The sequence below is a fragment of the Nerophis ophidion genome, linkage group LG08 (genome assembly GCF_033978795.1).
Source record: "Nerophis ophidion isolate RoL-2023_Sa linkage group LG08, RoL_Noph_v1.0, whole genome shotgun sequence".
NCBI classification, from domain to species: Eukaryota; Metazoa; Chordata; class Actinopteri; order Syngnathiformes; family Syngnathidae; genus Nerophis; species Nerophis ophidion.
The window spans coordinates 21,363,778-21,377,864 of record NC_084618.1 but is presented as its reverse complement, the minus strand read 5'-3'; positions in this window follow the sequence as shown (position 1 = coordinate 21,377,864).

The window sequence follows — 14,087 nt, the reverse complement described above, 5'->3', positions numbered from 1 at the left end:
TATATATATGTATATATATGTATATATATATATATATATATATATATATATATATATATATATATATATATATATATATATATATATATATATATATATATATATATATATATATATATATATATATATATATATATATATATATATTGACACCCCTATCCTCTTAGCTGCGTCTTGCAAGCAATTTTTTTGGGATCATCTTTAGAATCCTAAAAAACAAACATATGAGTTCCTGTCTTCCATGTTGTGAACAATGGGTAAAATTCCAAAATAAACGCAGTTCCCTTTGAAAAGATCTAAGATGTGCCCATAGTGTCCGGAAACAGGGCTCATGTTGGGTCTAATTCAGACTTTTTGGGGACCCCTCCCTCCAGAGTGCAAATGGTACAACTTAGACCTGTTGTCACTTTGTAGACCGGATTAGACAGGAATGACGGTGATCGACACAAGAAAAGTTGGAGGAAAAGTCGATCTTGAAGGGCAATAACGAGAGAGTCCTCAAACAGAAATAACATGGGAGAACATTTGTCACCATACCTTCTTTTACGATTTCGGTCCAAGCCATCATTTTTCCACTTCGCTGGTTCAAAAATGTGGGGGATGAAGTCCACACAATTTTTTTGGAACTCTAGATAAAAAAATTGAATATAAAGGGGAAATGCACCTTTTTTTTTAGAATTTTTAATGCCTGTTATTTACTGGAGAAGCAAGCTCAAAGGCTAGCTAGCTTAAATGCTATCATGTAAACATTAACTTCATTTTTTTTTGCAAATTAGAACGGAAGTGTGATGGTGCTTCAGTGTGACCATAAGAATGCAAAAAAACGACAGGCGGAATGCAAGTAATAAAAAAAACAAAAGTATCACTCAAAAGGAAGGGCGCAACACAAAGAAACCGCACACTCGGCATCAGTCTCCAAAAAATGATCCCACGCTGAGTGAGACTAAATAGCAATAATTAAACGAGGAACAGGTGTGCTGACAGGACACGGCACGGAAAGTAAAGGTGCTGCAAACACAGGGGCCAAACAGGAAACACTGACAAAATAAGAGCATCGGGACAGGAAGTGAGTCCAAAAACAGGAAATTTCAAACATAACCAAACTGTCAGTCACACTTCTGACAGAAATAAGGTAATTTAAACATTCAAATAATACTAATTTGTCTCTTAAAGGGGAACTGCACTTTTTGGGGGGGAATTTCGACTATCGTTCACAATCATTACGAGAGACAAAAAGACAATAGTGAATTTTTTTTTCGCTTTCTAACATGTAAAAATCGACTCCTTCTAGGTGGCGAGCAATGCTGTGATGATACATCATATTGTAGTTCTTTATTACACTTTGCATTCATATTTTGCTGTTTTGTACATTTTTGGTGTGTTTTGCTTGATTGTAAAAGATACAAAACTATCGAGGAGCTGGTCTGAGAAGTAAAAGAGGAGATACGTTCATATGTTGTTAATATTCAGTGTTTTATTGTTTATAGTTAATATTGTAAATCCCACATAAAAGAGGAGCCACGTTTACATGTTGTTAATATTCAGTATTTTATTGTTCATAGTTAATATTGTAAATCCCACATAAAAGAGTAGCGACATTCATATGTTGTTAGTATTCAGTGTTTTATTGTTTATAGTTAATATTGTAAATCCCACATAAAAGAGGAGCGACATTCATATGTTGTTAATATTCAGTGTTTTATTGTTCATAGTTAATATTGTAAATCCCACATAAAAGAGGAGTGACGTTCATATGTTTTTTATATTCAGTGTTTTATTGTTGATAGTTAATATTGTAAATCCCACATAAAAGAGGACCGACGTTCATATGTTGTTAATATTCAGTGTTTTATTGTTCATAGTTAATATTGTAAATCCCACATAAAAGAAGAGCAACGTTCACATGTTGTTAATATTCAGTGTTTTATTGTTCATAGTTAATATTGTAAATCCCACATAAAAGAAGAGCAATGTTCACATGTTGTTAATGTTCAGTGTTGTATTGTTCAAAGTTAATATTGTAAATCCCACGTACAAGAGGAGCCACATTCTTATGTTGTTAATATTCAGTGTTTTATTGTTCATAGTTAATATTGTAAATCCCACCTAAAAGAGGAGCGACGTTCATATGTTGTTAATATTCAGTGTTTTAGTGTTCATAGTTAATATTGTAAATCCCAAATAAAAGAAGAGCAACGTTCACATGTTGTTAATATTCAATGTTTTATTGTTTATAGTTAGTATTGTAAATCCCACGTAAAAGAGGAGCGACGATCAAATGTTTTTAACATTCAGTGTTTTATTTTTCATAGTTAATATTGTAAATCCCACATAAAAGAAGAGCAACGTTCACATGTTGTTAAAATTCAGTGTTTAATTGTTTATAGTTAATATTGTAAATCCCGCATAAAAGAGGAGCGGCGTTCACATGTTGTTAATATTCAGTGTTTTATTGTTCATAGTTAATATTGTAAATCCCACGTAAAAGAGGAGTGACCTTCACATGTTGTTAATATTCAGTGTTTTATTGTTCATAGTTAATATTGTAAATCCCACGTACAAGAGGAGCGATGTTCTTATGTTGTTAATATTCAGTGTTTTAGTGTTCATAGTTAATATTGTAAATCCCACATAAAAGAAGAGCAATGTTCACATGTTTTTAATATTCAGTGTTTTATTGTTTATAGTTAATATTGTAAATCCCACATAAAAGAGGAGCAGCGTTCACATGTTGTTAATATTCAGTGTTTTATTGTTCATAGTTAATATTGTAAATCCCACGTACAAGAGGAGCGATGTTCTTATGTTGTTAATATTCAGTGTTTTAGTGTTCATAGTTAATATTGTAAATCCCACAAAAAAGAAGAGCAATGTTCACATGTTGTTAATATTCAGTGTTTTATTGTTTATAGTTAATATTGTAAATCACACATAAAAGAGGAGCAACGTTCATATGTTGTTAAAATTCAGTGTTTTATTGTTCATAGTTAATATTGTAAATCCCACATAAAAGAGGAGCGACGATCAAATGTTTTTAATATTCAGTGTTTTATTGTTCATAGTTAATATTGTAAATCCCACATAAAAGAGGAGCAACGTTCACATGTTGTTAATATTCCGTGTTTTATTGTTCATAGTTAATATTTTAAATCCCACATAAAAGAGGAGCAACGTTCACATGTTGTTAATATTCAGTGTTTTATTGTTCAGAGTTAATATTTTAAATCCCACATAAAAGAGGATCAACGTTCACATGTTGTTAATATTCAGTGTTTTATTGTTGATAGTTGATATTGTAAATCCCACGTAAAAGAGGAGCAATAGTCATACGTTGTTAATATTCAGTGTTTTATTGTTCATAGTTAATATTGTAAATCGCACGTAAAAGAGGAGCTACGTTCATATGTTGTCAATGTTAAGTGTTTTATGGTTCATAGTAACATTGTAAATCATACGCAACAGAGGGGTGATGTTCATATGTTGTTAATATTCAGTGTTTTATTGTTCATAGTTGATATTGTAAATCCCACATAAAAGAGGAGCGACGTTCATATGTTGTTAATATTCAGTGTTTTATTGTTCATAGTTAATATTGTAAATCCCACTTTCTTTATTTTCATGTACATTTTGGGTGTCCCATTCAGTATAAAACTGTAAAAATCGATTCCGTTTTTTGGAGGCACAACCCTCTAGTGGGTTCTGCAGACCACCACACCCTGCCAGTAGAGCCCGGTATTCAGGGCATTAAACTGTGTTATTGTCATATAGTAATGCCAGTCTTTTGTCCTCCAGCAAGGTGTCCGTCTCGCTCGCTCGCTCATACTCTCACTCCAGCTCCGACAACGTGTCTCCGACCCGGATGCTGCTAATAAAGGCGACGGGTGATTATATAGCAAGGTCCCACCTGGGCCATCTACGCAGCTGTTGCTGTCTGTAAAGCCGGTCCTGGCCCGTGGGCCACGTCCCCCTCCACAGTCCGTCATAACTTTTTTAGAACTCTATTGGACATTGTGACTTTTTGGTATTAGTGTTCCTGAGAGAAAGGGACCCAAACACACATACACATTGCCCTCCCTGCAGACATATTGTTTCTCTTAGTATGGCCCCTGAGCCCAAATATTTGCCCTGCTCTGTTTTAGAAGCTTTGAAGGCTACAGCGGCGATGTGGAGGGAGAGAGTGAGCGCCTGTGGGAGGAAAAGTCACTGCCTCTGTCCATGGTGCTGAAGACAGACCACCATCAGACGAGGGGGGGCGTGGCAGTGCTGACGGCGGGACACAGCTGGTACGAGTTGTGTAATCACCTCTTGTCTTTAACAGTAAGCGGGATGGGAACAGCAGGAGGGGGGTTGTTGGAGAGTTAGAGAGGAAGGCGGCAGACGCCCGATTGTAGCTGAGATGGGCACCAGCGCCCCCCGCGACCCCAAAGGGCCTAAGCGGTAGAAAATGGATGGATGGATATATATATATATTGTGACGGTCTCAAACCGTCGTGTGGGTTCCATGGACCACCAAGCACAGACATTCGTTCGCAGGTGTAGACTTCTTTATTTTTTCAAAGTAAACAAGTCTTTTGCGGGTTGCTTTGCAGCCGTCCGAACTCTCACCGCTCGCTCCTCCCTGTAGCTTTTCAGCCGTCCACGTGGATTCATGTCTGCCTCTTGCTCTCGCTCTCTTCCTTGCGCTGTTTGTTCTCTCGTGTCTCCTTCTCGTTCCTTCCTCGTTTCTCCACCACTCTCCCCCCCGTTCACAGCGGCCGCCCCTTTTAACAGTGCGAGAGGATTCATTGATTGTGAGCAGGTGTGTGATCCACTCACCTGATCTCGCTTGTGGCGTCGCTCCCGGCCTGCCCCGCCTCGCCGCTCGCTCGCCATCTCCGCCTCCTCACCGCCATCTCATGGGTCTAGAAAAGATAGTCAAAATGAAGAAATTCTTAAATAAAAGAGGAAAAGTCACTTTTTTTAAATTACTTCATAGGAACCGTAGTCGGACCAAAGTGGTCTGTAAATGAGCGCTAATACCTAAACCTTTAGAGCAGTGGCACCCAACCAACGGTCTGTGACGCATTTGCAGAAATTAACTAATTTATAAAGGACTGCGTTTTATCCGAACCCCTTTATTTGAACTTTCTCTGACCACATGTCAACAGCTGCTTCTAAGGGACGATGGTCGTATACAGTTCACAGAAAAGGTGGTAAAACAGTTCAAAGGAGAGGTTTGGTAAAACTGTTGAAAAAGAAGGTCGCCTGGAGGGGAGTCTGGTCCTGCTTCCTCTTTGTTTTTGTAGTCCTCAGGTTAAAACAATATCTGGCCCTGCGATGAGCTGGCGACTTGTCCAGGCTGTCCCCTGCCTTCCGCCTTATTGTAGCTGAGATGGGCACCAGCGCCCCCCGTGACCCCAAAGGGCCTAAGCAGTAGAAAATGGATGGATGGATATATATATTGTGACGGTCTCCAGCCGTCGTGTGGGTTCCATGGACCACCAAGCACAGACATTCGCCCGCAGGTGTAGACTTCTTTATTTTTTCAAAGTAAACAAGTCTTTTGCGGGTTGCTTTGCAGCCGTCCGAACTCTCACCGCTCGCTCCTCCCTGTAGCTTTTCAGCCGTCCACGTGGATTCATGTCTGCCTCTTGCTCTCGCTCTCTTCCTTGCGCTGTTTGTTCTCTCGTGTCTCCTTCTCGTTCCTTCCTCGTTTCTCCACCACTCTCCCCCCCGTTCACAGCGGCCGCCCCTTTTAACAGTGCGAGAGGATTCATTGATTGTGAGCAGGTGCGTGATCCACTCACCTGATCTCGCTTGTGGCGTCGCTCCCGGCCTGCCCCGCCTCGCCGCTCGCTCGCCATCTCCGCCTCCTCACCGCCATCTCATGGGTCTAGAAAAGATAGTCAAAATGAAGAAATTCTTAAATAAAAGAGGAAAAGTCACTTTTTTTAAATTACTTCATAGGAACCGTAGTCGGACCAAAGTGGTCTGTAAATGAGCGCTAATACCTAAACCTTTAGAGCAGTGGCACCCAACCAACGGTCTGTGACGCATTTGCAGAAATTAACTAATTTATAAAGGACTGCGTTTTATCCGAACCCCTTTATTTGAACTTTCTCTGACCACATGTCAACAGCTGCTTCTAAGGGACTAAGGTCGTATACAGTTCACAGAAAAGGTGGTAAAACAGTTCAAAGGAGAGGTTTAGTAAAACTGTTGAAAAAGAAGGTCGCCTGGAGGGGAGTCTGGTCCTGCTTCCTCTTTGTTTTTGTAGTCCTCAGGTTAAAACAATATCTGGCCCTGCGATGAGCTGGCGACTTGTACAGGCTGTCCCCTGCCTTCCGCCTTATTGTAGCTGAGATGGGCACCAGCGCCCCCCGTGACCCCAAAGGGCTTAAGCAGTAGAAAATGGATGGATGGATATATATATTGTGACGGTCTCCAGCCGTCGTGTGGGTTCCATGGACCACCAAGCACAGACATTCGCCCGCAGGTGTAGACTTCTTTATTTTTTCAAAGTAAACAAGTCTTTTGCGGGTTGCTTTGCAGCCGTCCGCGCTCTCACCGCTCGCTCCTCCGTGTAGCTTTTCAGCCGTCCACGCGGCTTCTGTCTGCGCTGTTTGTTCTCTCGTGTTTCCTTCTCGTTCCTTCCTCGTTTCTCCACCACTCTCCCCCACGTTCACAGCGGCCGCCCCTTTTAACAGTGCAAGAGGATTCGTTGATTGTGTGATCCACGCACCTGACCTCGCTTGTGGCGTCGCTCCCGGCACGCCCCGCCTCGCCGCTCGCTCGCAGTCTCCGCCTCCTCACCGCCATCTCATGGGTCAAGAAAAGATACTCAAAATGAAGAAATTCTTAAAAAAAAGAGGAAAAGTCACTTTTTTAAAATTATTTCATAGGAACCGTAGTCGGACCAAAGTGGTCTGTAAATGAGCGCTATTACCTAAACCTTTAGAGCAGTGGTACCCAACCACCGGTCTGTGACGCATTTGCAGAAATGAAATATTTTATAAAGGACTGCGTTTTATCCGAACCCCTTTATTTGGATTTTCTCCGACCACATGTCAACAGCTGCTTCTAAGGGACGAGGGTCGTTTACAGTTCACAGAAAAGGTGGTAAAACAGTTCAAGGGAGAGGTTCTTAAAACAGTTGAAAAAGAAGGTCACCTGGAGGGGAGTCTGGTCCTGCTTCCTCTTCGTTTTTGTAGTCCTCGGGTTAAAACAATATCTGGCCCTGCGATGAGATAGCGACTTGTCAAGGTTGTCCCCTGCCTTCCGCCTGATTGTAGCTGAGATGGGCACCAGCGCCCCCCGCGACCCCAAAGGGACTAAGCGGTAGGAAATGGATGGATTGATACATATTATTTTTTACCGAACACATTTTGTTTGCATGGGTCGAGAAGAGATAGTCGAAATGAAGACATTTTTAAATAAAAGAGGAAAAGTCACTTTTTTTTAATTATTTCATAGGAACCGTAGTCGGACCAAAGTGGTGTGTAAATGACCGCTAATACCTAAACCTTTAGAGCAGTGGCACCCAACCGCCGGTCAGTGACGCATTTGCAGAAATGAAACAATTCATAAAGGACTACGTTTTCTCCGAACCCCTTTACTTGGATTTTCTCCGACCACATGTCAACAGCTGCTTCTAAGGGACGAGGGTCGTTTACAGTTCACAGAAAAGGTCGCTAAACAGTTCAAAGGAGAGGTTCTTAAAACAGTTGAAGAAGAAAGTCGCCTGGAGGGGAGTCTGGTCCTGCTTCCTCTTCGTTTTTGTAGTCCTTGGATTAAAACAATGTCTGGATTCAGTCGCCTGTGACTCTGAGGAGTGTTTTTGGACAGGAAGTAACGATTCCCGCCAGATATTTAGGCTACTTTTGCCTTTTAAGTCAGACGCAGGTAGCATATTTCACATATTTAGACGACTCCCCACACCCCCATCTCCCCCGACTCCCAGCCCACACGATGAAAAAAATCCTGTCATGTGTAATTGGTGTGTGCGCGCCGCGCTACTGGGACCCCGGCGGAGTAAATATAACCTGACAATGTGAGGGGAGGCAGAGAAAAGGCTCTTTTGATCAACCTATTCATCTCGCTCCTGTCAATGATAAGGCTGCCGAGGTCGGAATCTCCCAAAGGAGCAGGCGAGAGGCGATGTGGACTATGGCTGATCCAAAGGTGGCGTCATCTTAGCAAAACTGGGGGAAAAAACAAAACGTCCGAGCAAAAATATCCCTTCTCTTGTTTCTCCCGTGTTGGATTATTTAACCCATATCCAACGTGCCCTCGTTTTTGTCTGCTAGGTTTTTGTTTCCCGCCCAACGTTGAGTTGGCTTGAAATTTCCCACACAGCTCAATGCGCTATTCAAATAACCTGAAGGTGCTTCGCTGTATCGCCGTTGAATTTTCCGGACTGGCAATCGCACGAGTGGGAAAATTTTGACAAGATCGGTTGAAAAACAAAGCAAAAAAAAATTGGTCATTGTGTTACATGGCCTTTCCTTTTAAAAGCGAATTGTGGTATTTTATGCTTCATAATGCGCCACACATTTTCAATGAGGGACAGGTCTGGACTACGGGCAGGCCAGTCTAGTAACCGCACTCTTTTACTATGAAGCCACTCTGTTGTAACACGTGGCTTGGCATTGTCTTGCTGAAATAAGCAGGGGCGTCTTGGATAAGGTTGCTTGGATGACAACATATGTTTCTCCAAAACCTGTACGTACCTTTCAGCATTATTGTGTAAGTTACCCATGCCTTGGCCACTAAAACATCCCCATACCATCACAGATACTGGCTTTTGAACTTTGCGCCTATAACAATCTGAATGGTTCTTTTCCTCTTTGTTCCCGAGGACACAACCCCCACAGTTTCCCCCCAAAAAATTTGGAATGTGGACTCGTCAGACTACAGAACACTTTTCCAATTTGCATCAGTCCATTTTGGATGAGCTCGGGCGCAGCGAAGCCGGCGGCGTTTCTGGGTGTTGCTGATAAACGGCTTTCGTTTTGCATCGTAGAGTTTTAACTTGCACTTACAGACTGTAGTTACTGACAGTGGTTTAATGAAGTGTTCCTGAGCTCATGTGGTGATATCCTTTACACACCGACGTCGGTTTTAGATGCCTCCAGATTCTCCGAACATTTTGATGATATTACGTGCCGTAAATGGTGAAATCCCTAAATTCCTTGCAATAGCCAGTTGAGAAATGTCGTTCTTAAACTGTTGGACGATTTGCTCAAGATTTTGTTCACAAAGTGGTGATCCTCGCCTCGTCTTTGTTTGTTCATGCTTTTTATACCCAATCACGGCACCCACCTGTTCCCAATTAGCCTGTTCTACCTGTGGGATGTTCCAAATAAGTGTTTGACGAGCATTCCTCAACTTTTTCGGTCTTTTTTGCCACGTGTACCAGCTTCTTTGAAACATGTCGCATGGCGTCAAATTCCAAGTGAGCTAATATTTGAACAACGTTTTCTAGTTCAAACGTTAAACATCTTGTTTTTGCAGTCTATTCAATTGAATATAAGTTGAAAAGGATTTGCAAATCATTTTATTCTGTTTTTAATTACCGTTTACACAACATGCCAACTTCACTGGTTTCGGGTTTTTGTAAAAAAGTTCTACTGTCATGTCTTCCGAAGCCTTAAGAACCCAATTTTCTCATTTTTGTTTTAATGAGCATGTGTCATTGATCCACTTGTCTTGGTGAAAAAACTCCATTGTTATATTATTATTATTGTTTGTTTGGATAGTAGTCTGTTTATTTCAATTTTTATTACTGATTGTGTGATTTATTTTTATTCCATATTTTTCTCCACTACCGCACCTTAAGTTGGAGTCCTTCATCTCGTTATATGCAAATATAATGACAATAACAATTTTTTTTTGTAAATAATCATTAACTTAAAATTTTGATGCCAGCAACACGTGACAAAGAAGTTGGGGAAGGTGGCAATAAATACTGATAAAGTTGAGGAATGCTCATCAAACATTTATGTGGAACATCCCGCAGGTGTGCAGGCTAATTGGGAACAGGTGGGTGCCATGATTGGGTATAAAAACAGCTTCTCAAAAAATGCTCAGTCTTTCACAAGAAAGGATGGGGCGAGGTACACCCCTTTGTCCACAACTGTGTGAGCAAATAGTCAAACAGTTTAACAACAACGTTTCTCAAAGTGCAATTGCAAGAAATTTAGGGATTTCAACATTTATGGTCCATAATATCATCAAAAGGTTCAGAGAACTTGGAGAAATCACTCCATGTAAGCGGCATTGCCAGAAACCAACATTGAATGACCGAGACCTTCGATCCCTCAGACGGCACTGTACCAAAAAACAACATCAATCTCTAAAGGATATCACCACATGGGCTCAGGAACACTTCAGAAAACCACAGTCACTAAATACAGTGTGTCGCTACATCTCTAAGTGCAAGTTAAAGCTCTACTATGCAAAGCGAAAGCCATTTATCAACAACATCCAGAAGCGCCTATGGCTACTCTGGGCCCGAGATCATCTAAGATGGACTGATGCAAAGTGGAAAAGTGTTCTGTGGTTTGACGAGTCCACATTTCAAATTGTTTTTGGAAATATTTGACATCGTGTCATCCGTACCAAAGGGGAAGTGAACCATTCAGACTGTTATCGACGCAACGTTGAAAAGCCAGCATCTGTGATGGTATGGGGGTGCATTAGTGCCCAAGGCATGGGTAACTTACACATCTGTGAAGGCACCATTAATGCTGAAAGGTACATACAGGTTTTGGAACAACATATGCTGCCATCTAAGCGCCGTTTTTTCATGGACGCCCCTGCTTATTTCAGCAAAACAATGCCAAGCCACATTCAGCACGTTTTACAACAGCGTGGCTTCGTAAAAAAAAGAGTGTGGGTACTTTCCTGGCCCGCCTGCAGTCCAGACCTGTCTCCCATCGAAAATGTGTGGCGCATTATGAAGTGTAAAATACAAACCCTGTTTCCATATGCGTTGGGAAATTTTGTTAGATGTAAATATAAACGGAATACAATGATTTGCAAATCATTTTCAACCCATATTCAGTTGAATATGCTACGAAGACAACATATTTGATGTTCAAACTGATAAAAAATTTTGGGGGAAATAATCATTAACTTTAGAATTATACCAGCAACACGTGACAAAGAAGTTGGGAAAGGTGGCAATAAACACTGATAAAGTTGAGTAATGCTCATCAAACACTTATTTGGAACATCCCACAGGTGTGCAGGCTAATTAGGAACAGGTGGGTGACATGATTGAGTATAAAAGCAGCTTCCATGAAATGCTAAGTAATTCGCAAACAAGGATGAGGCGAGGGTCACCACTTTTTAAGCAAACTGTCAAACAGTTTTAGAACAACATTTCTCAACGAGCTATTGCAAGGAATTTAGGGATTTAACCATCTACGGTCCGTAAAATCATCAAAAAGTTCAGAGAATCTGGAGAAATCACTGCACGTAAGCAATGATATTACGGACTGTTGATCCCTCAGGTTGTACTGCATCAAAAACCGACATCAGTGTGTAAAGGATATCACCGCATGGGCTCAGGAACACTTCATAAAACGACTGTCAGTAACTTCAGTTGGTCGCTACATCTGTAAGTGCAAGTTAAAACTCTACTATGCAAAGCAAAACCCATTTATCAACAACACCAAGGAACGCCGCCGGCTTCACCTGGCCCGAGATCATCTAAGATGGACTGATGCAAAGTGGAAAAGTGTTCTGTGGTCTGACGAGTCCACATTTCAAATTATATTTGGAAACTGTGGACGTGGTGTACTCCGGGAACAAAGAGGAAAATAACCATTCGGATTGTTATAGGCACAAAGTTGAAAAGCCAGCATCTGTGCTGGTATGGGGGTGTATTAGTGGCCAAGGCATGGGTAACTTACACATCTGTGAAGGCACCATTAATGCTGAAAGGTGCATACAGGTTTTGGAGCAACATATGTTGTCATCCAAGCAACGTTATCATGGACGCCCCTGCTTATTTCAGCAAGACAATGCCAAGCCACGTGTTACAACAGCGTGTTTTCGTAGTAAAAGAGTGCGGGTACTTTCCTTGCCCGGCTGGAGTCCAGACATGTCTCCCATCGAAAATGTGATGAAGCGTAAAATACGACAGCGGAGACCCCGGACTGTTAAATGACTGAAGCTCTACATAAAACAAGAATGGGAAAGAATTCCACGTTCAAAGCTTCAACAATTAGTTTCCTCAGTTCCCAAACGTTTATAGAGTGTTGTTAAAAGAAAAGGTGATGTAACACAGTGGTGAACATGCCCTTTCCCAACTACTTTGGCACGTGTTGCAGCCATGAAATTCTAAGTTAATTATTATTTGCAAAAAAAAATAAAGTTTATGAGCTTTAACATCAAATATCTTGTCTTTGTAGTGCATTCAACTGAATATGGGTTGGAAATTATTTGCAAATAATTGTATTCCGTTTATATTTACATCTAACACAATTTCCCAACTCATATGGAAACGGGGTTTGTATCAATGCCATAAAGCATCTTTTGGCATGTATCCATTGTCGACAATTATGTGATAAACACTCAAAATGATGCGAAAAGACACAAAAACCCATTTTCCAAGATTCTTCCCAATCAAATGCGTCGCCATGGATACCAACTGTTTTCCCTTTTGCAAAGGCTGATCTTCTGACGTCCGATTGGACCGTGCTCGTCACGAACGCGGTGATGAATTTGTATTAGCATGAAACCAAAACGACGTCGTCCTCCCAGTGGGGTTTGAGTGCCTCGACGGCGGCTCTCTGGAGGGGAAAGACAAAAGGAGAAGACGTTAAAAGGGAGGAAAAACACGTGATGACGCTGGAAGCCGGGAGGAGGCTCCATTAGAGGTGTAAAAGGGATGGATGGATGGATGGAGCGGGACGAGGGCAGAGATGATGAACAAGAGGGGGGAGGGGGGCTGTGATGAGACGGGATTGAGCCGTAACCTTTGACCCGTCACACCGGAGTGGGGAGAAAAATGGGATGAGGCCTGTCACCGGTGTCATATACAGTCGCACGTCGTCTTCCTTCTCTTTCGGACGCCTGAACATGCGGACATGCAGACACTAAACATTCGCCATTAGACAGGATCTTGTTCTGTACGGTGCAGGTGTTCCTTAGTTCAGGGGTGTATAAACTTTTGAACTAGGGCGCCGCATTGGGCTAAAAATATATACATATATATCTTTATATATAGCATGTAAATCAACAATGCATATACACACACATAAATATAGCCTATGCATATAAATGTGTACTGTGACATTCGCTTGCTGTGGTCGTGCGGGTTCCACGGACCATCAAGGAAGGACATTACTTTTGAGCACGTTTGACTCGGTTTATTTGTCTATAACAAGCTTTGTCTTCAGACCGGGTCGCTTTTCAGCTCCTCCTCTCCACTGCTCACTCACGTTCCGCTTTTTCAGCCGCCGTCGTCGTCATCCTCATCTGCTCTCTGCTTTCGCTCCTCGGTCGCTGCTGCGGGCTCTCCTCCTCCTTCTGCCCTTTTATGCATCGTGAGGAGATAAGTTAATTGTGTACTGGTGCGCGATCCACACACCTGCACTTGACTGCGGTGTCGCTCCCGGCACGCCCCGCCTCTCCGCTCGGCCGCATCCTTTGCCTCCTCACCGCCATCTTGGGCCGGGCTACAGCGTGCCCTTCCCCGCTGCTCGTTCGCTGCTCGTCCGACCGGCTGAGCTTACTACCCCCTTCCTTTTTGAAGGGGCGGGAAATGAAGACTGCCACGGCCACCTGTCTTCTGTTCATTTTCTTCTTCCGTTTCGTCTTTGTTTTTTTCCTTGTCTTTTCCCTCTTTGTCCTTTTCTTAGTCCTCTTTGACCTTTACTTTGTCTCTTTCTTCACCATTTTCTTCATCCTTTTCTTCTTTTTCCTCCTCTTCTTTGGGAGGGCACTCGCCGCATCCCCCAATAGTTGGCAGGACTCCTCGGGCCGCTGCCGGCTGCCTGCCGCCAGCTCGGTGACCGCGCCGAAAAGAGCCCAGAGGAAATCGTCCTCCCTCGCCTCTGATGGGGCCCACGTTGGGCCTCAAATGTGACAGTCGCTTG